The following is a 26,109-nucleotide window of genomic DNA, read 5'->3' on the forward strand; positions in this document are numbered from 1 at the left end:
ACAGGCTGTGTGGCTAGAGCTACCTAGGAAGAGAGTGGGAGATGAGACCAGTGCGTTAGTAAGAGACGAGGTCATCTATTTTAGAAGCCAGCACGAGGGCCTCAGAGTTAATTATATGCAAGACAGCAAGTGGTTGGAAGGTTCTGAAAGGGAGTTACATAATCTGGTTAGCATTTTAGAAGGATCACAAAATGAGATTTACACACTGTGTGGCCAGGTAAGAGTGTAAGCAAGTGGCCAGTTAGAAAGTGACCCCAAGGGTCCAGATGCCACAAGACTGGGGACTGGGCTAGCTTTGTAGCAAATAGAGGATACTTGGAGAAGTGAACAGATTATAAAATTATATCATTCTCCAGTCAGAAGGTTGTTTAATTTTATGCAATCCCGACCTCTTGGAATTTTTTTGCCCATTGCCTTCTCTCCAATTGGCTCTCCCCTCCCTTATTTTTCAGAGCTAACAGTTTAAATTTAAATTTCTGTTTTAGCTTCTTACTAGTAAATATCATGCAGTTAATCCTTATGTCTCATATATTTCCATTTCATATTATCCTTCTGTGTGTCCTGTGTGTATGCAAGTATCCATAGAAGTGGTCATATAAATCACCCATTCATCATAGTTTTAAGTGGATTTGTTTATCTCCTTTTTTTTTTTTTTTTTGAGACGGAGTTTCACTCTTGTTACCCAGGCTGGAGTGCAATGGCATGATCTCGGCTCACCGCAACCTCCACCTCCTGGGTTCAGGCAATTCTCCTGCCTCAGCCTCCTGAGTAGCTGGGATTACAGGCACGCGCCACTATGCCCAGCTAATTTTTTTTTTGTATTTTTAGTAGAGACAGGGTTTCACCACGTTGACCAGGATGGTCTCGATGTCTTGACCTCGTGATCCACCTGCCTCTGCCTCCCAAAGTGCTGGGATTACAGGCGTGAGCCACCGCGTCCGGCTATCTCCTTTTTGTACGTGAAAAATCTGTCGGTGTGTGCACCTCCCAACAGGGATTTAAGGCCTCAGGGTCAGGGGCGACACTACTCTTCTGTCTTTTGCCAAGTGTAAGCCTCAGTGTGTGTTCAACTTTCAGATGCCTGCATACATTTGTCACCTCCTCCATGAAGCCCTTCTTGAGCACACACGAAGCTGAAGATGCTCCCTTCTGGGTATCTTCAGAGAGGCCTGAGTGTATCTCTGTTCTGGCCTCAACACTCTCCATCACTGTGCCATGAATGTGTGTACAAACCTCCCCTGCTGAATTATGGGCCTTTTGAAGCAGGGACTGTGATAGCTGTCATTGCACCAGCAAAATCTCTCACTATGAATGGCATTAAGCAGTTATGAACAAATGCCTGATGAGTGACTGGAAATACGTTTTTATTTATTGGTTTAAGAAATATTAATTTATTGGTTTCTTTAAGAAATATTTGTTGGCACTTCGTAGACGCCACCTCCACTGATGTCACCATTACCCGTCATGGTCAATTCCACCTTGTTCTTTGGCATTGTAGTCAATGGTGAGTATTTGGGCCATGTCTCCTTCCAGCTGTTTGCAAAGTTCCAAAGACAACAGAAAATGTTCATTCTCTGAGCACTGGGGAGAAAGCATTTGGCCATAAGGGTTCCACTCTTATTGGCCATAAGAATCACTACTCTGGCACAGAATTATTCCAGGGTTTATGTGCCAGAGTGGAGACTTCACAGGCCATGATGACACTGGCACAAGTCCATCTACAGGGAGAAGTTTGATGATAACTCCATCCCGAAGCATACAAAACCTGGCACCTTGTCCACGGCATATACTAGACACTACGCAAATGATTTTCGGTTTTTTATCTCCACTGCCAAGACTGTGTGGTTGGATGGCAAGACAAAAGAGGGTATGAATGTTTTGGAAGCCATGGTGCACTTTGTGTTCTGGAATGGCAAAACCATCAAGAAGACCACAGTTGCCAACTGTGGACAACTCCAATAAATTTGACTTATGTTTTGTCTTAACTACCAGACTATTTTTTCTATAGCCAAGAGAACATTCCTCCATCCCATTTGCTCACAATATCTTATAATCTTTGTGTTCTTGCTGAATTTTTTGGGTTCCATATTTTCCTTAGTCTGCTCCACCTCTAGCTGGATTGCAGAGTTAAGTTTATGAAATAAAAACTATATAACAACAAAAGAAAAGAAATATTTATTGAATGCTTACTAATTCAAGGAAAATGATGCTAAATACATACACTCTTTTACATTCTTAGATAAACTATATAGGAAGATATAAAATACATAGATAGATATAGATATAGATGGCTACGGTTTGGATATGATTTGTTTGATCCCATTAAGCCTCACATGAAAATTTGATCCCTGATATTGGAGGTGGGAACTGGTATGAGGTGTTTGGATCATGGGGGTGGATTTCTCATGGATGGATTGGTGCCATTCTCTTGAGAGTGAGTCAGTTGTCACTCTTAGTTTCTCATAACTGGTTGTTGAAAAGACCCTGGCACTTCCTATTCTTTTTATCTTCCTTCCTTCCTCTCATCCTATGATGTCTGCTCCTTCTCCTTCCACCATGAGTAGAACTTTCCTGTGGCTCTCCCCAGTTCAGATACCAGTGCCATGCATTTTGAACAGCCTGCAGAAACATGAGGCAAATAAAATCTCTCTTTTTTTTAAATAAAGTATTCACCCTCGGGTATTCTTCTATAGCAACACAAACTAAGGCACACACACGCACGCACACATTCATCTGTTGGAAGAGGTGATTATGTCTATAGAGTTTTACAAGGTATACTACATACTGTTATCTGATTGATCATGATTCCATGCTTCTCATTTAATTCCTTCACGTAAATATAGTTCTATCAAATACCTTATTTTTTCTCATAGCTTTTTTTTCATAGACACTGCTGAACTTACAAATTTCTATTTTACTTGATTAAGAACTACAAAACCAATCTATGTCATATACCAAAGATTTGAAATAACTCTACACATTTATTAAAAATAAAGGAAGGGAATGATCCTCACGAGAGCAGAGCTCAGACGTATCCTCATCAGCCTGGGAGATAAAATGATGGAGGAGCAAGTGTAGACAGTTCTGGCAGGAAGTAAGGACAGCAACTGCTGTAGCAACTTAAAGGCCTTTCTGAAGCATACCCTAAGCATCTGAGCTCTGCAGATCCAGGGGACCACGACAGGTAGGAGCACGTTCCTATGCTAGGAGGCTTCCTCTTTTTTCAAAGAAGAGATGGTTTCTTTCTTGGGAGGGTGAGGAAAACAATACAAGTGAAAAACATAAAGTATTGCTTAAGCATAGAATGTTTTTAAAGAACATTAATTCATTCAATGGGAATTCTTTCCAAAGTGAGCAGTAGGAAAATCCAGAAGGCAAGGAATGTTATGGGTCTTCAGATGGCAAGTAGTTCAGAATGATTAGTCTTCGAGTGTTACTGAGGATGATAATAAATAAATGCAAGGGGCGAACCAGAGTTTAGACACCGTCCAATGAGTGTAGTGGGTGGAGATTGGTGGAGCTTGAACAGCTGTTTGGGCTTGGCACAGTGACTCACACCTGTCATCCCTGTGCTTTGGGAGGCTGAGGCAGGAGGATCGCTAGAAGCCAGGAGTTGGAAGCTGCGGGGAGCTATGATTGGGCCTTTGCACTTCATCCTGGGTGAGAGTAAGATCTTGTCTCAAAAAAAAAAAAAACCTATTTAGTCAAATGGTTGAATGTGATTTATCTAGGCTATCCCCCAATTTTTCCTGCAGATGCTGTTGACTCTGATATCAATATTTTTCTCAACCAGTGCATAGAAAAGTATCAGAAGATAAATATATTGAAAAACAGATCAGGGCATTCATCAGAGAACACTGAGACCCATGTGATTAGAGAACATAAGATCTGTCTCCTAGAGATAATGCATACAAAGGGCTTGATAAATTGGTAGCATGATGTCTTTCATTTGGTAGATGGGATTGGCTTGAATTAATGCTGGGAAAGGTTATTTATGTTCCCAAATTCCTTGCATTTGCTTTATCTGAAGTTCTTGTGTCATTGTGAGGAAAAAATTGATACTGATGCAAGTGACAAAAAGGGCAGCTAAAATTTGTGAGAAAATAAATCATAATTATCTTTATCCCAATTATCATCGACATTCCTTTGCTCAGACAATTAAACATATTCCACATTTTTTTCTATTTAGACCTAAAAGTCAATACAACAATGGCAGTGAGCCTATCCATTTAAGGAATACATTAAATATGATAAAATGATTTATATGCAAGTTAATATTTAACAGTGATAGCTAAGCTGCTTCAGTCTTATAAGCAATACCTTTTGTGAATGGTGTTTTCATATTATAGTTCTCTGTTTTTTTTTAAAGGCAGTCCTATAAAGAAAATCTTTTTTTTTTTTTTTTTTTTTGGACAATAATTTTGGAGGACACTGTAGGTTCTTTTGTTTGTATCTACCTGAAACATTCATTAAATAATTGAGGATTGGGGAAATAAATGCTTATCTCCATAATAACTAACATGGTTTCTCTTTCTATGGGCTATGCATTAATCAAAAATTGACTGCTCCTTTTGGCCTTAATATTGAGAAAGCCAAGAGCTAGATTTACTGCTAAAGTCACAATATTAATTTTTAAGGATTTTTTCCCTTCCATTTCAATGCTATTTTACTTTATGCCTGCTATTTTATCATATGCCACTTCAAATCAGTCTTTGAAGTGAATGGAATATAAATGAATATATTAGCAAGCAACAGCATAAATAAATGGGAGATGGGAGAGAGTAATATGAAAATTGTAAGATCCAAAAGGGTAATTCTCCCTGTGTAAATTATAATCAGCAAATATAACTGGTGCCCCAGAAGTAATGCATTATCCTAAAACAATGATTTGAAAATAGAAGCAGAGATTTTTAACAACTATTAAGAGGTGAGGGAAAGGGAAATGCATTAATAATGTATGTGAAGAAATCTTAGATATTGTTAAGTTGCCATAATTTACTAATATCAATGACTATGTCAAAAAAAAAAAGTTGGTAATGCTGCATTTTGACCAAGTGGGAAACAGACAACGTTCAACATGGTTAAATGCAGTGAAAATTGATGCTACCATTTTGTAAGGCAATTTAGCAATATCTGTCAACATTTCACACACATATATTTTTGACCCAGCAACTTGAATGTGCACAATACATTCACTTATGCAGGTGTACAAAGGTATTCATACAAAGATGATTGTGGAGGCATTTGCTGTAATAGCAAAATTCTAAGAAATGTTTTAAGTGTCCCTCAATAGTGAGCCAAATAAATGATGGCACTCTATATAATGGAATTTTATGTAACCAGTAAAAAGAATGAAGCAGATCTTTTTGCGTAAGGATGAGAATCTTTTTAAGTATTTAACTTAAAATGTTGGAGAATATATATTTACTTACTAGATATTTGTTTATAATAAACTATCATTTTTAGTCAGATGTACAGACTATGGTAATAAAGAAGAAATACATCGATCAATAGACACATAGATACATAGGCTTAATATACACAAGGTTCTCTTAAGAGTCATGCTTCTAGGGAATGGAACTGGTGAAAAGATTCATAGAGGGGCTTTTATTGTTTAATTCATTTCCATTCTGAAGTGTTTGAATTTTTACATGAATATCTATAATTGCTATAATAATTGTAACAAAACTAGTTTTAGAAAAGAGCTTATAGAAAGCAAATGAACTCTACATCACCAGGGAGAACTACACTGTATAATTTCTTCAGCAAAGTCAATGTTAGAGAGTGCTGATTCATTATATTAACCAACATATAGATGTGTATGTCTAAGACTGTTATTGAAAAACATAGGAGGAAGTATGCTTACTGTGGTCCAGATACCAGTCTTAGTATCATGAGGTAGAATACATTTTCAAAGACTGACCTTATTTCTTTTTTTCAGAGTGAACGCCATTTTGTCAATGAAGGAGGGATGCTTGCAATGGTGTGAAGGACATCTGAGAAGAGGAATATTTCTGAAAGAAAGAAAGACACAGTAGAATCCTGGGATAAATCTCGCTCTCTTCTTCAAGCTTTTTCTTTTTTACATTCCATTCTCTCATCCTCTTCCTACTTTCTTCCTTCCTTTTTCACCTGTGTCCCAAACTGTATATTTAAACTCTTGAAGTGTTAATTCTGCACAGGGCTTGAAATATTTAATACTTTTGTTTTTAATACATGAGAAAAATAAGATCTATAGGAAAGGAAACAACTTAGTCAGCTTGAACAGATAATTAATAGGCTACAGTCCTCTCTCAAATGTTTATTGATGACACATATGGATGAAGACGGGAATGTACACACACACACACACACACACACACACACACACATTGACTGGTTGAAACATGACAGTTTTCTAGCACCTAGGAATTAAAAGAGGGTGCATTATCCATCCCTACCCTTACCTCAATATCCATTTTAGGAAGGGTTAGAAATTAATTTACATTATTGAGTGTACCAAGGGCTTTGAAAGCACATAAACATGAAATTCAAATTCTTCACTTCTTTATCCTGGAGGCTCAGTTTTCCCAACACTAAAATGAGGATACTAACACTGAACATGGGAATTGTTGAATTGGTCAATGAAATAGATGCTCTGTTAAAGGCCTAGCTCTGTTTATGCGCTTAAGATTCTTAACCTAGAAACCAAACTGCCCCTGGGATGGGCTCTGGTGGTCCTTACATGAACATAAGGTATGCATAACCCCTTTGATTTTCTGAGTGTTTCTCTGCATATGAGCATTCTTTTCTTCAGGAAAAAGTTCCTAAATTTTATTAGATTCTAAAAGTTGTCTGTATTTCCTATTATTTTAAGAAAACTGACTTAAATAGAAGGTGTAATTGCTAGCGTTAATAATAATAATTACAAACACCATAACATTACTAATATTTCACTACAAACAAATAATTATTATGATTATTAATACTCAATTCTTTGAACATGAGCCCAAATTGGTGGATGAATCAAATTTGAAACATTGGGTGCTTTGCTTTCAAAAGGTGAAATGTTTCAATTTCTTCTTCTTATATGAAATCTTAAGAACTTATTTCACTCTTGTCCACAAAGAGGAGCTCATTTCCCCTATAAACGCAGGCTAATGATTTCTGCTTAATTTATAGTTGGGTCCATTTATGTGATTGCTTCATTAACAAAGACATCTATTTAATTCAGTAGAATGCTACACATAGTACACGTAGAAGACACTACTACCCCCATTCACTCCACATCCATTCATTACCCTAATGCTTCTGACATACACAAACAAACCTTGTTTTACAAATTGCTTAGAGATTTGATTAAGTTGCATCATGCATTTGGTTGTAACAAGAAAGGTGATTTTAAGTCATTAATTCTAAAATTTAGTCCTGCGTGTGCTTTGAAGTCAAGGGGAACAATTTGTCAGCTGGTTGATCTTTTGCTTCTAAAGCTAGTTAACTGATCAATCTAATGTCAAAGCAACAGAGATAAATGGGAGACATTTTACTATGTAGAAAATGGTACATGAAGATAAATCCAACACTCTGCTTCATTTCATCTGCAGTTATCTTTGTAGTAATTGCTTTGGAACACTCAAGGTGCTCTTTCCACATAGGGAGTGTTAGAAGCCTTTAAATCATCTGCATAGACTAGTAGCTTCTTGCTGTGAATCTTGCTTTGCTCCGTTTTTGGGTAAAGAGGGCAATAATCTCCTACTATAAATGCAAATTTGGCAAGGACCAAAGGTTGGGATTCTTGACTAGTTATTTACTGCACAATCAATTCACACATTCTGAAATTTCTTGACATGTTTGCAAAGTAGATCCATTCCTTATTGAATTCATTTGATTTTTGCTGTGACTGTAATCATAAAACTAGATCTGGAGTAAAAGTTCCCTAATGAATAGATTCGGATGTACCAGCTGCTCCAGTTATCTACTGCTCTGTAAAAAACTACCCCTCAAACTATCTGGTTGAAAACAACAGACATAGGATTATATTTCATAATTTTATAAATCAAAAATTGAAACTGAGTGACAACAGCAAAGGAAACTTAAAAATGTTTAGTCATCAATGAACTGTAGGGTCCAATATACCTTCACTCACATGCCTGGTACCTTGGATGCAAGGAAGGATTGGAAGGCTTGTGTGGATGATTCAGCTGGGACCGTCAGTCAGAGTACCTCCATTTGGCCTCTCCAATGAGCAATATCAGACAAACTTCTTACTTGACATCTCAGGACTCTCAGAGAGTTCCAAAAGGCCATATTGAAAGCTGCAACAGAATAAACTGAACTTCTTATCAGAGTATCAGTTGCTGCTAGTCAAAGAAACCACTCAGGTCATCTCAGACTCCAGGTAAGAGAAACTAGACTCTACCTCATAGAAAGGAGAAAGGCACAGTATCTATATCCTTCTTTAATCTACCACTCCAGAACATTTTGATTCTTTACGAGACCCATTATCAAATCATTCTGCCGCCATCACCTCAAGATTTTATGATATGTTTTAGACTGTTAAAAGGACAGATTATGGTCAGGGTAAAAGAGCAGTGATTGGTTAAGTAGCTATTATTCTGACAGCTTCAAAAGGGACTTGCATTTGCTTAACTCTCAGAAATCATGCTGCTGTAGGAAAATCAGTGAGTAATTACTCACCTTAAAAAATCAGACTAAGCATTGTCTAGCCTTGGAAAATTAGAAACATCTTCTTAGTGAAAGTTCTACAAACAACCAGTAGAAAACAGGGAGATTTTACTTCTTCTGGAGTAGGTTCAATGCCTAGTTTTACCCTGTCATAAGGAACTTTTTGTCTGAAGCACTTATCCCAGTGACAATTTTTATTTCTCATAAGAGTTATAGGGACTGCCCAAAATCTTAGACATGATCCAAGTTTCCAGTAATGACTAATTATTAAAATGCTTCTGAAGGCCCCTCTTTCATTATGATAGTCACCCTCTCATCATTGCCTAGAGAATACTGTCTCGACTCATCAAACTGCCTGACTTTTCACAACTAAGCCTTTAAAGTTTATTTAAAACCCCTCTCCTCACCTTCACCCTGTCCACCAGCAAGAACACCCTTCCTACTGTCCCCAGAATAATTATGGTGTTCCCACCTCTGGGAAAGTTAACAACGACAATCGTATCAATTGCTAATATTTATTGAACACTTACATCATTTGCTTGCTTTCTGGGCTACTGTGACAGACGTGCATTCCAATGGACACTCTGCTGCCATTGGGTAGTACTTTTTGTCTGCTGTACCCAACACAAAGAACTGTCCACTCTTGATTTTTTTTTGTGTGTGTAAACGTCTATATCATGTCTTCCCAGACAAACGCTCTAGGAAAGTGTGAGATGTCTCGTACTGCTTGTTTTCACACACAATGTCTCACACAGAGCAGGTACTGCAAAAATAAATTCTTAGTCCAGCAACCCTTTATTAAACAATTGTTAGATACTCCATGAAAACAAAAAGAGCAAATTAGAACAAATGAAACACAACCTCAAGAAGAGTTTGTTGTTGTTCATTTAAGTTTCCTGATACTTTTATGTTTGACTTTAGACAAATTTGAATGATTTAAGTTGGAATTGCATTTCTGTAGCTGGCTGGCAGGGCAACTTAGAACAGTTTACAGAACTTCTATTTTCCTCTCTCTGAAGTGAGGGTAACAACTGGTAAAATTACTGTATGTCTAAAATCTTGAAAGTGATGTAAAGCTTTGCTTTTCAAATTTTCTTGTGCTTAAAAATCATCTGGAATCTTGTAAAAGGGACTGTGGCCTAAAAAGAAAGAGCCTGAGATTTTGCATTTCAGACAAGCTCCCAGATGAAGTAAATGGCGGCCCATTGGCTGCAACTTGAGTAGCAATGCTATAAAGCATTTAATATTAACACTCACACTGAAATATTGTCCTCCCTTCCTCCCTCCATCTTGCTATTGGAAAATTCTGGGAGACAGAAATGAATTTTTATTTACTCCAAACGTCCGGTCTGATGGTCTCTCAATTGTGCTCCTCATTTAAAATAGTACAGCTCCTGCACTTTGTTTAACTCTGCTTGACAGTCAGTGATTTGTGATTCTGCTCTTTCCTGAGCACGTTTACAAAATGACGACCTTGGGATTGGAGACTCTGCTGCCCAAATGCAAGGAGCAGACTTTCCATCGAAGAATCGTGAAAGGTCATTTTATTACTGTTTTTTCTTTATTCTCGTCTTTTTTTTTTTTTTTTTTTGCCTTGTCTTTATATGCTAATGGAATCAACATCCCCATTTGCTATTTTAATGTTGCTTAGAAAGCTTTATCTCGGAACCTCTTATGGTTTTTACGTGCACTAGTCTTCTAGGTGAATCAGAGATTTCCTGCTATAACACCATGAGGTTTCTCAATAGACCCTCTTGGCTCCTTGTTGAGTCTTTTGAATGACTTTATTATTACAAAGTTGACCTGGAGCCAGAGGAGGCAGAACTCCAGTGTTGGGCTTTCTTTAGAATTTTATGGGTTTTTCTCAGAAGTTTAATGCCAGTTTAATGGAGTTTTATAGCTATTAATACTCTACCACTCTAGCTGCGATAAGAAATATGTTAACTAAACAATAACTTGAAATAGGTAAATTCATGATTAAGTTGCACTAAAAACTAATGCCTCTTGGCCATAGTTCATAATTTCCAAATGCACATCATTTAGAATGATTCGTAACTTTAGCCTTGTAACTCTTTCAAGGAGAAAGGCTGTGAGCTTAAATCACTACATTTAGCTGACAGTGAGGCTCATATTTTCTGAGCTAAAGATATATTTTTATGGCCACACAGTGGACTCTGTTTATCACTTATCATAAACCATAGGAAACCATTTTTGTTTTAAATTAGGTGCTCAGGCTTTTGTCCTGTAATCTGTTTCTTTATTTCCCCTTTTCACTTTTGTTGGTCCATTTTCAACAACATTTCCTGAAAACGGCTCATATTTTATATCTCAGCTTCTTTAAAGGTATTTCATCCTAGTTAGGGTCACCTTAATTTACACCTTAAATTACAGCTCCAGAGCCAACTTCTATGCTGCTGAGATTGAGTAATCCTACTAAAGAGTCCAATTTTAATATAAGGAACAGTCTTATCCTAAAATACCAGCATAAGAAGCCCATGAATTTTGCATGTATCTTTAGTACTTTTACTTATTGAATTACATTTCTCCCCTTCCTTTGAGCCACTTAGTAAATTACACTTCATTTTGCTGCCTCGTCTGGTTCTAAGGGCTGTCCCTTTACAAAGACCATAACGAAGTCACATTTTCCCAGAAGAGACAACAGCCGCAAATCATCTGAAAGTGAAATGAATGTGGAATTCGGGGTTTAATGGTTTTTAAGCCATCTTGATTATGTTTGTTAAAATAGAAGATCTTATCAAGTTAGATCTTTCTCTATTTCTGTCTCTCTTTCTTTCTCCCCACCTCCCTCACTGACTTTTCAGCTCACTGTGACCCATCCTTTTACTGCCTGATTTTATATAGCTGGATGAGAAGCACACACTGGGCAGCGGCCACAGCCCCATCAACTAAAAGGAATAAGATGGGGTCAGAAGTCTTCTTGATGAAAAACTATATCTTTAATTTCTGCGGAATTTTAAAACATGTGCTGAGCAATCTATAAATGGCCAAATTAAAAAAAGAGCAAATAAATGTTACTGTGACCTAGTGTAATGCCTATATGACATAGCTGAATTCCTACCCTGCCCTAACTCCACTTATCTTGAAGGAAAACGTTGCCTGTGATGAAAGTTTCCTTTGTAATCAGACCGGTTGAAACTAGTTAGAACCAAGATAGCGGACCAAATGTTGTCAAAAAGACCTTAAGCATCATTACAATTTCATTTCTATGCCACATTACACTTCCGACAGTCCCATGAAGGCTGATGTGTGCCATGACAACAACCAGAATAAGCCAGGAAAGCACAAAAGGGAAGGTAGCATTCTGGTTGCAGGAAGTTCACCACCTGAATCAGTCCATTTTCATGCTGCTGATAAAGACATACCAGAGACTGGGTAATTTATAAAGTAAAAGAGGTTTAATGAACTCACAGTTCCATGTGGCTGGAAGGCCTCACAATCGTGGAGGAATGCGAAAGGCACTTCTTACATGACAGGGGCAAGATGGAATCAGAGAGCCAAGTGAAAGGGATTTCCCTGTATAAAATCATCAGATCTCATCAGACTTAATCACTACCACAAGAAAAGTATGGAGAAAACTGCTCCCATGATTCAATTATTTTCCACCGGGTCACTCCCACAACACTTGGGAATTATGAGAGCTCCAATTCAAGACACGATTTGGGTGGGGATACAGCCAAACAATATCACCACCCATTTCTGGAAAAGACATAAACATTCTTCCTTTCACTTTTAATGCCTAACACCTTCATCAGAAAAACCCTGCATTTTAGCCCCCTCACCCCTCATGAGTCCAGGAGTTGACGTGTGAACCATGCTCCTATTTCTCAGTTCCATGGTGATTGAGTAAAGCCTGCACAGCTTGACATTCAGTTTTGTATATTGGCTTTCTGACACCAAAGACAGAAACCCCATCCTTGGGGAGACCAGCTTTGTGGGTAACAGTCCATCCTGTTTGCAGTGATTTTTTTTTTTTTTCATAATTTCTGGTACTGTTAAAAGAAGGCTTTAATGCAGTATCTTCTTACACAAATAACTAAGGAAATTGGGCCTGCTCCTGAGCATTGTGGGAATTAAAATTCTATGTTTTGCTCCTGATTGCTCTGGAAAGGTGGAATTGGCTCTTGTCTCCTTTATTTTCTCACTCAGCTCTGTCTGCCTTTCTATTGCCTTTATTTGTTTACATGTCTATGTTATCTTTCCAGGCTTGAATTCTTCATTTGTGTAGCTATTACCCATATGAGGCTATTGAACATCCAAACTATGGCTAGTCCAAATTGAGCTATGAATACCAAATTTCAAAGACTTAGCACAAAATCAGAATGCAAAGTAGATCAGTGACTCGTATTTATTATGTGTTGAGATGCTAATATGTTGGGTTATTTGTTCATTCATTGTGCTAAATTGGGATACTTAAATATTTGGGGTATAGAGGGTTAATTTAAAGATATTGTTAAAATTAATTTCGTCTGTTTCTTTTTATATGACTACATTATTTATACGTAGCTTTTTACATTACTTTCATAAATTACATATGTGACTTTCATCTCAAGCTTGCATTATATTTCTATTGAAGCAGGCTCTTCTAGACTGTAAGCCCATAGAGCAGAAACAAGTTTTTATTTCTTTTCATATAATAGGTGAAAAGTTTAGGAGGCAGTGAATGATTGGCTAAATCAGTGGATATATTGATTAATTGATTTGCTATTTATTCTAATTTAAACGCCATTTCCAAATAGAGTGACATCCTTCATATTCCATACATGCATAATACTGTTTTCTATCCCCTAGTTCAGAGAGTATCAACATCTAATCTCTGGTATTTCTGGATAGCTTACAGGTAGGCCAAAAGATTTGTTCTGTCATCTCTAGAAACTGAGAGATGGGAAATGGGCTGTCTGGGCCCCCCAAGTCCATTGTTTTCCACTACAAGAAGCCTCATCCATTTAATCCGGGGTATTGTACAAATACTATCACGTCCTCTGTTTATCATGACATAAAAATGGGAAATACTGTCAAGATCTTGAGTGATGGAGTAGAATTTCCTCTCTATTTTGCAGAAACAGCTCAGGAAATTAATTTCATCATGAAATCTATGCTGGAAACTTACTTTTTTTTCTTTTTCATTTAAACTATTAGAATTGGTGGCTATGAATCTGAGGAGTATCTCACTTTAGAGTTTTATAGGTAAAGGATTATTTGAAATTAGTGTAATGTTTCCTTCCAAACTTCTTTGAATGTTGTAGATATAAATTGTGTTATTTTTCTGGAATATAGAAGTACTCCAGTTTAATTAAATACGTCCTACACAACATAAATACAACTTACTGGGAATTACGAGACAGTGAAGCATTTAGAACTTTTGACATAATTTGTATGCCAACGTCATGAGATATTATTATACTTATTTTGCAGTAGAGGCAGCGGTGCTTTGAGTAACAGGCCCAAATCCACACGGCTATTCTGTTACAGATCTGGACTTTGAATTTTGGCTTGTTTGTTTCTGTAATGCTTTACCATATGTTGAAAATATGTTTCTCAGAGAGAGAAATAATCAAGAAAATTAATCACAATTATAATTTATCGAGATACAAATTTGTCTTCCCTGTATTTCCCCTCCCATTGCATTTCCTTGCCTCGGGAGATTTTCTAAGACGGAAGACAGTTGTTGAATCCAAAGTCTATTCCTAAACACTAAAGAGAAAATACTGGTGTTTTAAAGGGGAGAGAGGAAAGAAAGCAGAGATTACCAAAATCACAAGGCAACAGAACCAGGCCTTGACCCACTGCATCTTGGCTTGCATGGGTTTTTTTGTTTCGTTGTTGATAAGGAAGGAGTAGAGTGCCAGACCTAAAAACCAAACAACAACAACCCTGTTCTTTTAGGCAAGTAAAGACCATGGGACTATCTCCAACGTTGGGAAATATGACTCCACATTAATAGAAGTGAAGCTAAGACAGTTCTGACAAGAGGATATTTTGTATCCCTCAAAAGTTTTCATGTATTCTAGTTGTCTTTTGTTTTTCTTTTTCCTTTTCTTTTTGAGACGGTGTCACACTGTCACCCAGGCTGGAGTACAGTGGTGAGATCTTGGCTCACTGTAGCCTCAACCTCCTGGGCTCAAGTGATCCTCCCAACTCAGCCTCCTGAGTAGCTAGGACTACAGGTGCAAGCCATCAGCTTTGCTAATTTTTCTATTTTTTATAGAGATGGGGTTTTGCCACGTTGCCCAGGCTGTTCTTGAACTCTTAGGCTCAATGATCTACCTGCCTCAGCCTCCCAAAATGCTGAAGCTACAGGTATGAGCCAGTAGAAACAGCCTCTGTCTCATTTTTAAATTGACAAATAAAAATTAGATATACGTTTATGATGAACCACACATTTTGAAATATGCATGTATTGTGGAATAGCTCCATCAAGCTAATTAACATATGTATTATTTCACATATTTATTTGTGGTGAGAATGCTTAAGGTTAACTTTATGAGCTGTTTTCAAGTGTAGAGTGCATTGTTATTAACTTTCATGGGATAGATTCCTTGGACTTATTTCTCCTCATTAAAATTTTGAATTTTTTGGCCAACATCTCGTCAATCTCTCCAACCCCTACCCCCTGGTAACCCTTCTTCTATTCTCTACTTCTGTGAGTTTGACTTTTTAAAATCCCATGCATAAATGAAGTGAAATCAACCTAAGTACCCAACCATGAATAAATGGATAAAGAAAATGTGGTATATTGATACAATGGAATATTATTCAACCTGAAAAAAAAAAAGAAATGCTATTTACAACATGAATGAACCTGGAGAACATTCTGTTATGTGAAATAATCGACTTCTGTACTAACTTCAAAGCTAATCTAAAAGCAGTCTGAGAGAATGGAACGGGGATCACAGTGGGAGCCAGATAATTCCCACAGCAGCTACGCTTCCACCCAGTAGGTTCCATAGCTTGGGTTACTAACTGTTCCCACCGGATGACATTCTAGTAGAATTCTGGGAGGTGACTGCTTTATCTCTGAAAGAATAATTATTTCTTCTTTTGAAGCAAAGACACAGAGAGTGAATGGGATTTTCTATTCTCAGGAAATGTGGTCCTTTTCAAGTGAACTACATCTCTCTTTGTGCCCTCTGGCCTACTCCAAGTGCTTTGCACTGTTCAGCACCCTTAATCACCGTGAGTGACAGAAAACCTGATAATAGACCAGCGATGACACTGCTAGTTGGGTGACCTCTTTTGAAATGTCAGACCTGAATAAGCTGTATTTACATTTCTTTGGGCTCTAGCTTTTAAAATATTTGTATCTTTCTTACCAAAGGGATGAAAGTAAAAGTTATTTTGGTATCCATCCAAAATTGCATCTTTGCATTGGGACCTCTGTACATCTTCTCCCAGCTGAGAACTCCTGTGTGAGGATCCACAATCACCCGTAATGCAGCTGCTAAAAGCATTGCACACTGTCCACTGTCCATCTTGGAAATATTAAAATCCATTAAAAATAAATAATGTCATCAAGGTGCATATTAATTACTTTAAAGATGCTTTTTTTTTTTTTTTTTTTTTTTTTTGAGATGGAGTCTCAGTCTGTCCCCAGGCTGGAATACAGCAGTGGCACAATATTGGCTCACTGCAGGCTCCATCTCCTGGGTTCAAGCCATTCTCAGACCTCAGCCTCCCAAGTAACTGGGACCACATCCAGCTAATTTTCATATTTTAGTAGAAATAGGATTTCACCAATATTGGCAGGGCTGGCCTTGAACTCCTGACCTCAGGTGATCTGCCTCCCTCGGCCTCGCAAAATGCTGGGATTACAGCCATGAGTCACCGTGCGCGGCAAAGATGCTTTCTTTATTGCATTGTAACATATACCGCAGGTAGGATTCTAAGTCAGAAGAGCTGGGTTGGATCCCTGCTCTGTTACTTGGATTGGCTGTCTTGGGGAAGCCCTGTATTCTTTCCATAGGATATTTCATGCTGGATATAAAAAAGGCAATAATACATTATTTCAGTGAGAATTAGCTGACGTAATGTAGTAAGAGATGCCTGTCACAGCACTTGGCATGTATTAACTACTTCAGAAACCTAAACTTTCTACCATTCCTTTGTTTTCTCCTCACCTTAATTGGGACCCTCTCACAGAAGGAAAAACAAAATTACCCTGGAAGAAACTAGATCACCACGCATGTTCAGCCCAAAGTATGATTAAGTACTGTGCTCTGGCTAGCTACTGTGATTTAATACTTAGCTTCTCAAAGCATAGTGCATGGACTAGCAGCATCGGAGCTTATTAGAGATATAGAATCTCAGGTCGCACTGTAGACTGGCTTCACCAGAATTGACACTCAAAGAAGACTCCCATGATGTCTCTATACATATTGAGCACTGCTTAATGAAAAGAACACCAATTTACCAGTCAGGAGATTGGTCTTCCGGTTTGTCTTTCAGGTAAACAAGGAAAGACTCTAAATTCTGTGGTTTTGCTTCCTATTATTTGAAGTAGGGATGTTTTCACCTGCTTTCTCTGGAAAGGTCAGATATGATCTGAAATAACAAAAGTAAACCCTGTCCTTGACTGTGTATTACAAATAATATGCGTAGAATGCTTTTTGGATGTAAATGCACTTAGGTGTACCTGAAAAAACAAAAATGAACACAGAAATACACACACACACACACACACACACACACTCTCTCTCTCTCTCTCTCTCTCTCTCTCTCTCTCTCTTCTAATTGTCAGGAGCTGTGTCATGCCCAAACAAGGCAGAAAGAAAGAGAAAGCAGCAAACCTCACTCCCTTGGACACTTCCTATAGCATCTATCACTTTAAAGATGTGTTTCTCCTATTTTCCTGCCCAAGAGAAAAGTATTTGCAATTCTGCAGAGCTGCCCTTTATCCAACACTGCAAGGGCATAGAGGTAGAAAAAGGGCGTTGAGTCTCACTGGTGCAGGAGACCCTGGGTTGAATCTGTAATCAAGGCATGTAATTGGGACCTATTTGCAAACACCACTGCTGTTTGGGAAAGGGTGTTATTGCAGAGGACACTTTTGAAAACAGGTCCCCAGAGGACAGACTTTTATCATCTTAGAAGTTGAGATGCTATTTTGCTTCTCATCTTTCCTTATTCAATTCACTTTAATTCTTCATTCTTTCAGGGGTTTACATTACATATTTTCCTCTGTGGTCAAAATAGCTGCATTCCTAATTTAAAGATGTTTCATCATTAAAAATTATATTAAATTGTCGACCATCCTCAGGGAAGACTTAATTTCCACTTTCTGCTGCAGTCAGCATGGTTGAGATTCAGTCTTTCCATAAACTTGGAATCTATTTAAAGCTATTTCCATAAACCTGGAGTTATCTGATACCTTTTCATAGTCTTGCTAACCAACTAACTACCTATTTTTAAGAGCCAATAAAATTGACCTGATTTTGGCTAAAAGGGAGAAACACATTTTAAATTCTGCAGAACTAAGAAATTATAGAAACAGAGTTTATAGAGAGAAAGCAATAAAATTGCAAAGTGCAAACATTTGGGAGAGTTAGACTATTGCTCTTGGACTTGGGGAAGGAACATAGGGGAGAGGGGTGAGCAGACATTCCGCCAGGACAATCTTCAGAGTTGAGTTTAAGCCAAACCCACTGTGACTCACATCAGCACTTTTTTTTTTCTGAAGGAAAATATTATTACTAATGTTATCTTGTTGTTTGTTAAAGTAGCACGTACTCAGTATATGCAAATTGGTGTGCTCTTCATATTATGGAGTTTTGCCCCAGTTTGCTTCTATTTTGCTAAGCACATTTGGGCAAAACTGAAAGAAAATGGGTAAAAAATTCACAGTATTACCTCCCAACAATTCTCTCACTTTATCCTGTGAGCAGTTTTTATCTTTTTGTCATTTGAGCTATTCTCTATATCTGTGCATATTTTGCATAGTTGTATTCATAATACAAGTACAATTGTTACTTCTTCCTTGCCTAAAATTCTTTATGAATATTTTTAGTCTTTCCATATAATTTGCTATGACATTCTTGGGGAACTAATGTACCTATTAAGAGTTTTGCACCTTATCTTAGTGCAATAAGCAGCCATTGACACACTTAAATTTAGAGATAGCATGGTCATATAGAAAAGATCACCCTTCATGGAAAGCCAGGATGGGAAGACGACAGTACTGGAGGCAGGAGGCAGAGATATTTCATTCATTCATCCATTTAATCATTAATTCATTCATTCTCCAAATAGTTATCACATGCCAATTAATTATGCACCTGGCACTGTGCAAGGTTCTAAGCATAGAGTGGAGAAGAGAATGGATACTGCATTCATGAAACTGAGAATTTAGTGAAGAGATTGCCAAGAAAGAAAAATAAATAAATAATCACAAATTGTGTGAATGGCAAAAAGGAAAAGAAATGATGAAGGATGAGAGTGGGATGGACATGGGCAGCAGGTGATTTGATTTAGCTATGGTGTTAGAGTAGTCCCTGAGAAGTCCTCCCTAATGTCCAGGAAATAATGAATAGCATCCCTGGCAAAGGGAACAGTGTGCGCAAAGGAGGTCTGGAAGCTGGGAAGAGATTAGAAAGAACAGAGAGGCCAGGACATTGCAGGGAAGAAAAGGGCCACAGAAAATGAAATTGAGGGCCAGGGAAGGCCACATGTTGCTGCAGCTCCCAGGCCACAGTTAGCAGTGTAGGGAGACTTTTAAGCAGGAGAAAAACTTAGTGCAATTTCTGTTTTATAAAGATCCCTCTGGGTGGAGTGCGGTGGCTCACACCTGTAATCCCAGCACTTTGGGAGGCCAAGGCAGGTGGATCACCTGAGGTCAGGAGTTTGAGACCAGCTTAACCAATATGGCAAAACCCCATCTCTACTAAACATACAAAAATTAGCTGGGCATGGTGGCACATGTCAGTAATCCCAGCTTCTGAGGAGGCTGAGGCAGAATTGCTTGAACCCTGGAGGCAGAGGTTGCAGTGAGCCTAGATTGCGCCTCTGCACCACAGCCTGGTTGACAGTGAAACTCTGACTCACACACACACACAAAAGAATCCCTCTGTCTTCTGGCTGCAAAATAACGAAGAGTCAAAATGGGGTGATGAGGGAAGATACCACTGCACTCTTCCATACAAGATCTGATGGGGCTTAAACTGAACATTGTCTGCTGGCAATCACATATTAATCAGCTCTTAGAGAAAGCTCAATTCCAATAGGAATGTAGTTGCCCTTCTTGTTGTTTGCTTGCTCCTTTGAGAAGCTGAGCACCTCCATTCAACAAGAAAACCCTGGGAAATACACATGGGAGGATAATCCTAGAAAGTACTTATTTTATAGTAGCCCTTTCCAGTAAGTGTTTATTGTAGTGTCAATGTAGTTGATTAAAATGTATTCATTCATTTATTTATTCATAAAGTATGCTTATTAGTGGCTCAACAATATTTTATGAATAAGTAAATGGATGAATACATTTTAATCAACTACATTGACAATAACATTTCAATATTAACCTGAGCCATCTTTATATTGCTCAGTTTGCCCATGCAGAAACAAAGACTGTTTCCCTTTTATGCAAGGTTTCTTTTATATACTTTATTTGCAACTATAGGTCACAAATACTTTGTGTTATTTTTAGTATAATATGATTTTTTCTACATAATTGAAAATGAAATTTGACCTTTTGTTTTTACCGTCTAACATATTATTGCTCTTTACAGAAAAGCAGTTGATTTTACTTATTTTGTAGTCAGTCACTACAATAAACACTTACTGATTCTAGTGACATATTAATAAAACCTAATATGCCTTTGATTTTAAGCTACATCATTAATTTAATGACAACTGCAAATATAACCGCATTAAATAGACACATGGTAATAAGTCCCATCTCAGTTTCGTATCTTCTTAAATGAGTCCTAATATTGATGCTATTCCATAGTTTCTATACAATTGTTTGGACTGTGCCCAAATAATTTGTAGGACATGGCATTTTCTTTTTCACCATACTTTTTGTCATATAAGTCAAAATTTCAAAAATTGTGTTAATGAATACATTTTCCATTAGGAATAAAAACATCTAATTTTTTGCTCAGCAAATATTTACTAAGTTTCCACCATGGAGATATAGTTGAAAAAATGTACACTGAGCACATAGAAGAGGGACATATGAAGATCCAGCACTGAGAGCAGAGCCGCCCATAATGTTACTTCTTTGTGAATTTAACAGAGGTAATTTCAGTGTCAAATTCAATAATTAATCTTTAAATTAATTAATAATTAAAGTTTTTTTTTTCTTTTTTTATCTCTGGCTGCATTTGAGAATCACACCTGGGCTCCTTTCAGCAACTCAGACCTCTTTATTCTGAGAAGAGCCCACATAGCGGCACACTAGCCAGCTCTTTGTCTGAAAATGTACTCAGAGATGAGCTCTTTGTACATGGTGGATATATGTAAGAAATACCTGCAACCCAGGGATGCTCAGGGCCTTCAGCAGGCTCAAGTGCACGTTAAATCCATAAAATTGTTACAGGATTGCTAGTGCACACCTACTCTCACAGTTAAATTTAATATTTTATTTGTGAAATTAACAGACGAATTTGTCTCACTGGTTAGATTCTAAGCATCATGCAGGTAAAGATGATGTCGACATTCACCCTGCTACTACCCCAGGTGCTGCAATTACCCAACCATAATTGACTATGTTTTTTTTTTTATTATTTTTTATTTTTGTTTGTTTTGTAGTATCTCATATACCACTAGCTCTAAAGAACACATCTCTGGAAAGGGCTGCTATAAAATAAGTACTTTCTAGGATTATCCTCCCATGTGTATTTCCCAGGGTTTTCTTGTTGAATGGAGGTGCTCAGCTTCTCAAAGGAGCAAGCAAACAACAAGAAGGGCAACTACATTCCTATTGGAATTGAGCTTTCTCTAAGAGCTGATTAATATGTGATTGCCAGCAGACAATGTTCAATTCTTAAAAGAATTGACCACATTTTCACTTCATGAACAACAATGAAAAGCATCTGTTATATGCCAGGCACAGTTCTAGATACTATACAAGGTATGCAATATAAATCAATACACATTTTCTGACTGCTGATCATGTCTGAGAAGGGGTGCTAGTTTCTGGTGAAGCACTGGTAAGTAAGCAATACACAGTTGGTCCCTATCTTCTGGAGCTTGCAAGCCTATGAGGAGCTTACATTCATATCAAAAAGACAACATCCAGCAATTGACACCATTGACCATTCCCTCTCCATTCAATCTCTTCCTTGCCTTTCATTATCTTCTTTTAAATTTCTGACCATTATGATACACCTTTTAGAGATACCCTTCCTTAAAATGGTATTCCCAGGTCCTATTTGCTTGCTTTGCTTCACTTTCTCTCCTTACACCATCCTTTATTTTCTCTCACTAGATAATTTTATCAATTACTCTGACTAGCATGTGTATGCTAATGATGCTAAAATCCTTTTTTTATTATATGCTTAATTAATCTTTATAGTTGGCAAACTCATGTCAAGCATTGATTGCGTTTTCCTGTTACCTACCAATAGGGCTGAAACATAGCAGATTTTTAATGTTTTGTAAGAAGTTAGTTTATTAAATTGTTAAATGCTTATTTCCTGAAATATACCCTCCCTCCCTCCCTCCCTCCCTTCCTTCCTTTTCCTTCTTTCTCTCTCTCTTTCTCTTTCTTTCTTTCTTCCTTTCTTTCCTTTTATCTTTCTTTCCTTCTTGTCAGAGTCTTACTCTGTCACCCAGGTTGGAATGCAATGGTGCAATCTCAGCTCACTACAACTGCCATCTCCCAGGTTCAAGGGATTCTCCTGCCTCAGCCTCCTGAGTAACTGGGATTATAGACGTGCACCACCATGGCTGGCTAGTTTTATTTATTTATTTATTCATTTATAGTAGAGACAAGGTTTCACCATTTGCCCAGGGTGATCTCAAACTCCTTACCTCCAGTGATCTGCTCACCTTTCCCTCACAAAGTGCTGGGATTACAGGCATGAGCTACCATGCCTGGACTACTGAAATATACTTAATGTCAGAGTTATGTTCTAGATTTATGAAAAGTGAGTTTGCTGTTTTTCAAAATGGCAGGAGACAGAGTTTTCAACACAAAATTGGAATAGATATTATAACTTTAAAGTATAGGTTGCCCAGATCCATTGATGTTGTGGCAAATGACAGAATTTTGTTTTTTTCTTTTTCTTTTTTGCCCCTCTTCCAAAGATAAGAGCTTCAGTGGTAGTTTCTATATTCATCAGAAAACCTTTTTTTTTAATTTAAGTTCTGGAGTACATGTGTAGATCTTTCAGGATTGTTACATAGGTATACTTTTCATTTTTTAAGGCTGGATAGTATTCCATTATGTATATATGCCACATTTTCTTTATCCTGTCATGCACTTTTGTATACTTAGCTTTAATTTATATCTTGGCTATTGTGGATAATGCTGCAATCAGCATAGGGGTGCAGATACCCCTTTGACCTACTGATTTTCATTCCTTTGGATATGCGCCAAGAAGTGAAATTTCTGTATCATCTGGTAGTGATATTTTTAGTATTCTTTTTTTTTTACTTCATTTTTAGAGATAAGATCTTGCTCTGTTTGCTCTGTTGCCCAGGCTAGAATGCAGTGACGCTATCCTAGTTCCCTCTATTTTTGTGAGTCCTTAACATTTAACTCTTTGGACCTGGATACTTGGAGGATTTACATATTGAAGAAAGTGGATGATCCACAGAAATGTTTCTGGTATTTATGTTTTGTTTTCCAGACAGATTGGGAAGATTTGCATTCAATATACTAAGAAACATTTTATCCTCATTCAGGATGAAGGTTTCCTGACGTTGACTGTATTTACTAGTGCCTTCAAGGGGAAAGAAACTGATCTTCAGTTCTTCATCATTGGTTGACAGTGACAGTGGGATGCCCTGAGGAGGAGTGGGGTGGAGCTGTGAGCTCCCCATGGGAGCCTCCAGCGAGTGAGTCCTGGCATCAGAAGCTTGAGTTGCCCGTGGTCTACACTGATTCTGATCTTTGTAACTATCTTTCAAACAGTCAGCTTACGGCACTCTCTTCCCATCTTCCTCTTGCAACAAGAGGAAGGAATACTGCACATCTGGACAAGCAACACCAACTGCCTTAAACATTTTAACTCTTCTCAGACACACCTAGCAATGCAGGCACTACAGCCTGAACCACCATTCCCTGCCTTCTCTCCACTTGAAACTCCTTGGTCCCAAACTCTTCACTCAACCCAATAGCAGGAGAAGAACCACGAGATTCTGAGCATGCCACAGACTACAGAGTGAGACACCCTGAATCCAAACCCCAACTTGGCCACTTTTATCTGTTACTTAACTTCTCCATGGCTGGGTTTCCGTGTTCCTCAAACAGAGGAACAATACCTAATTCAAGATAACTATTTGAAAAGTAAAATCATGCTCAGTGATAATTTCTATATTTTCTATCTTCATTAATGTTGGTTAAAAAAAAGATAGGGAAAATCTTGGCATTTATTCTGTTGGTGACTTTCAGAACTATGCGAGCCTCATTATATGAGGCCACTAGGAAGTACATTTATTTTTAATCTGTGCAAGAGGAAATTGAGGCTCAGGCAAGTTAAGAATTTTGCCAGAGATTCATACTTTTAGTAAAAAGCACAAGTTGGGATTAAAACCAAGGTTTCTCTGAATTCAAAGCTGTGTTAGTTATTTTCTTCACTCTTACCAAGCTATATGTATGATTCTCTCACAGCGTTCTTTCTATGGCTCTGAAGTTGTTTATGCAGCAAGACCTGAGTTCTGGAGGGCAGGGATCCCTGATCACCTTCCTCGGCTCGGCCTTGCCCAGTGTCTGAGATGGAAGGGGTAAGGGTACCACATATATCACTCAATAAATGAGGCAATAAATTATCTTTCTCACACACTCCACAGTGTACTGCCGTGCTTTCTGTTTTCAGGAGTTTCCCCAAACTGGTTCCCAGTCCTTCTAATGGAGAGGACCGTTTTCCCAGTGAGAAACTGGGAAGTGAGCTAAACAAAAGTAAAACTATAATCAAACATGCTGACTTTTGCTCTGGCTTCATTGTGACCTGCCCTATCCAAAGGGAAGATCAGCAGTGGGAACTACCCTCACTTGAAGCAGGTGTTCCTGCCAGGCAAACCTTTGTTGGACCTCTGCTTTGCCATTTACAGGCTGTATGCTCATCTGTAAAATGTGATATTAATCCGTATTTCAGCTTAGTCATGAACATGAGAGATTTCAGCACACAGCAGGCACTGTGCAATATCTGTGCCTTCAGTGATGCTTTCTCTACCACCGTATCCCCAACCCTATAAATCGGTTTAAGCTGGATGAGTTCTCACAACTGAATGAGTACCCCAAGATTAGCAATATTCCTCCATACAGGCCTCCAACACAGGCCCCACCAATAACCCCTAGGACCACCGCCCACTCCCCAGAGTGCATTCCACTGATCCATGCATTCCACAATACCAAGCCCTTTCATGCATCATCCTTTTGTGAGTCATAACCTAAAAAGACAGACTGGGGGCTACATAAGCCATTCATGTTTTTCCTAAAGGAAAATGTGCCTTGTTGATAAGATTGAACTAGCATTTGCTCACAATTTAAGATATACCTAGCTTTCTATTAATCTTTTTCATTGTTGTGAACTCATTTGATGATTATAATGGCCACAACAGTTGGGATTATTATCTCCATTTTATAAATTAGACCCTCAAGGTTCAGGGAAGTTTTGAATTTGTGTATTTATTTTGTACACATTTACTGAAGACCTTCCATACAACCAGGAGTCATATAACTTGAAGGGACTACAAAGATCAATTGGTAAGGAAGCAGGTTACTTGAGTTCACAACCTAGTCCTGTAACCCTGAGCAACGTGACTAAGGTCACTTTGACTCTGTTTTCTCAACTCTACAATAGAGGTTGAGTTTTTATGAGATTTGAATATGTGAGATGCAAAATGAAAAATATTTAGCAAGGGTCTGGCATACAGAAATGTTCATGTGTTCACTATTGTTAAGAGGACATGGTAAGAAACAGTACAGGAATTCAAAGACTGACCACAAGTAAACAAATAGCTGGTTTATGTTTCACAGTGGAGCAATTAACAAGAGTCAGTGCATACGTAAAGGTGGAGATAATCAACTCTGCTAGAGAAAATAAAGGCTCCAAATGAATGTGATCCTAGGATAGCAGGTGGGCAGATTTACTAGATTCCTAGGCAATACTCAAGGACACATGCTGCCTTCAAGAGGGGCACCACTTTCCACACAGCTCTGCTGTTAAGGAGTGCTCAGTGTATGCCCCTAATAACTCTCTGCAGAATTAAACAAAAACACAGTCTGGGTCCAAAATTGTCTCCAGCAAGAACGTAGAAATGCATTCG

Source organism: Sapajus apella, unplaced genomic scaffold, assembly GCF_009761245.1.
Source record: "Sapajus apella isolate SASKATOON/1434 unplaced genomic scaffold, GSC_monkey_1.0 scaffold15, whole genome shotgun sequence".
Classification (NCBI taxonomy): Eukaryota; Metazoa; Chordata; class Mammalia; order Primates; family Cebidae; genus Sapajus; species Sapajus apella.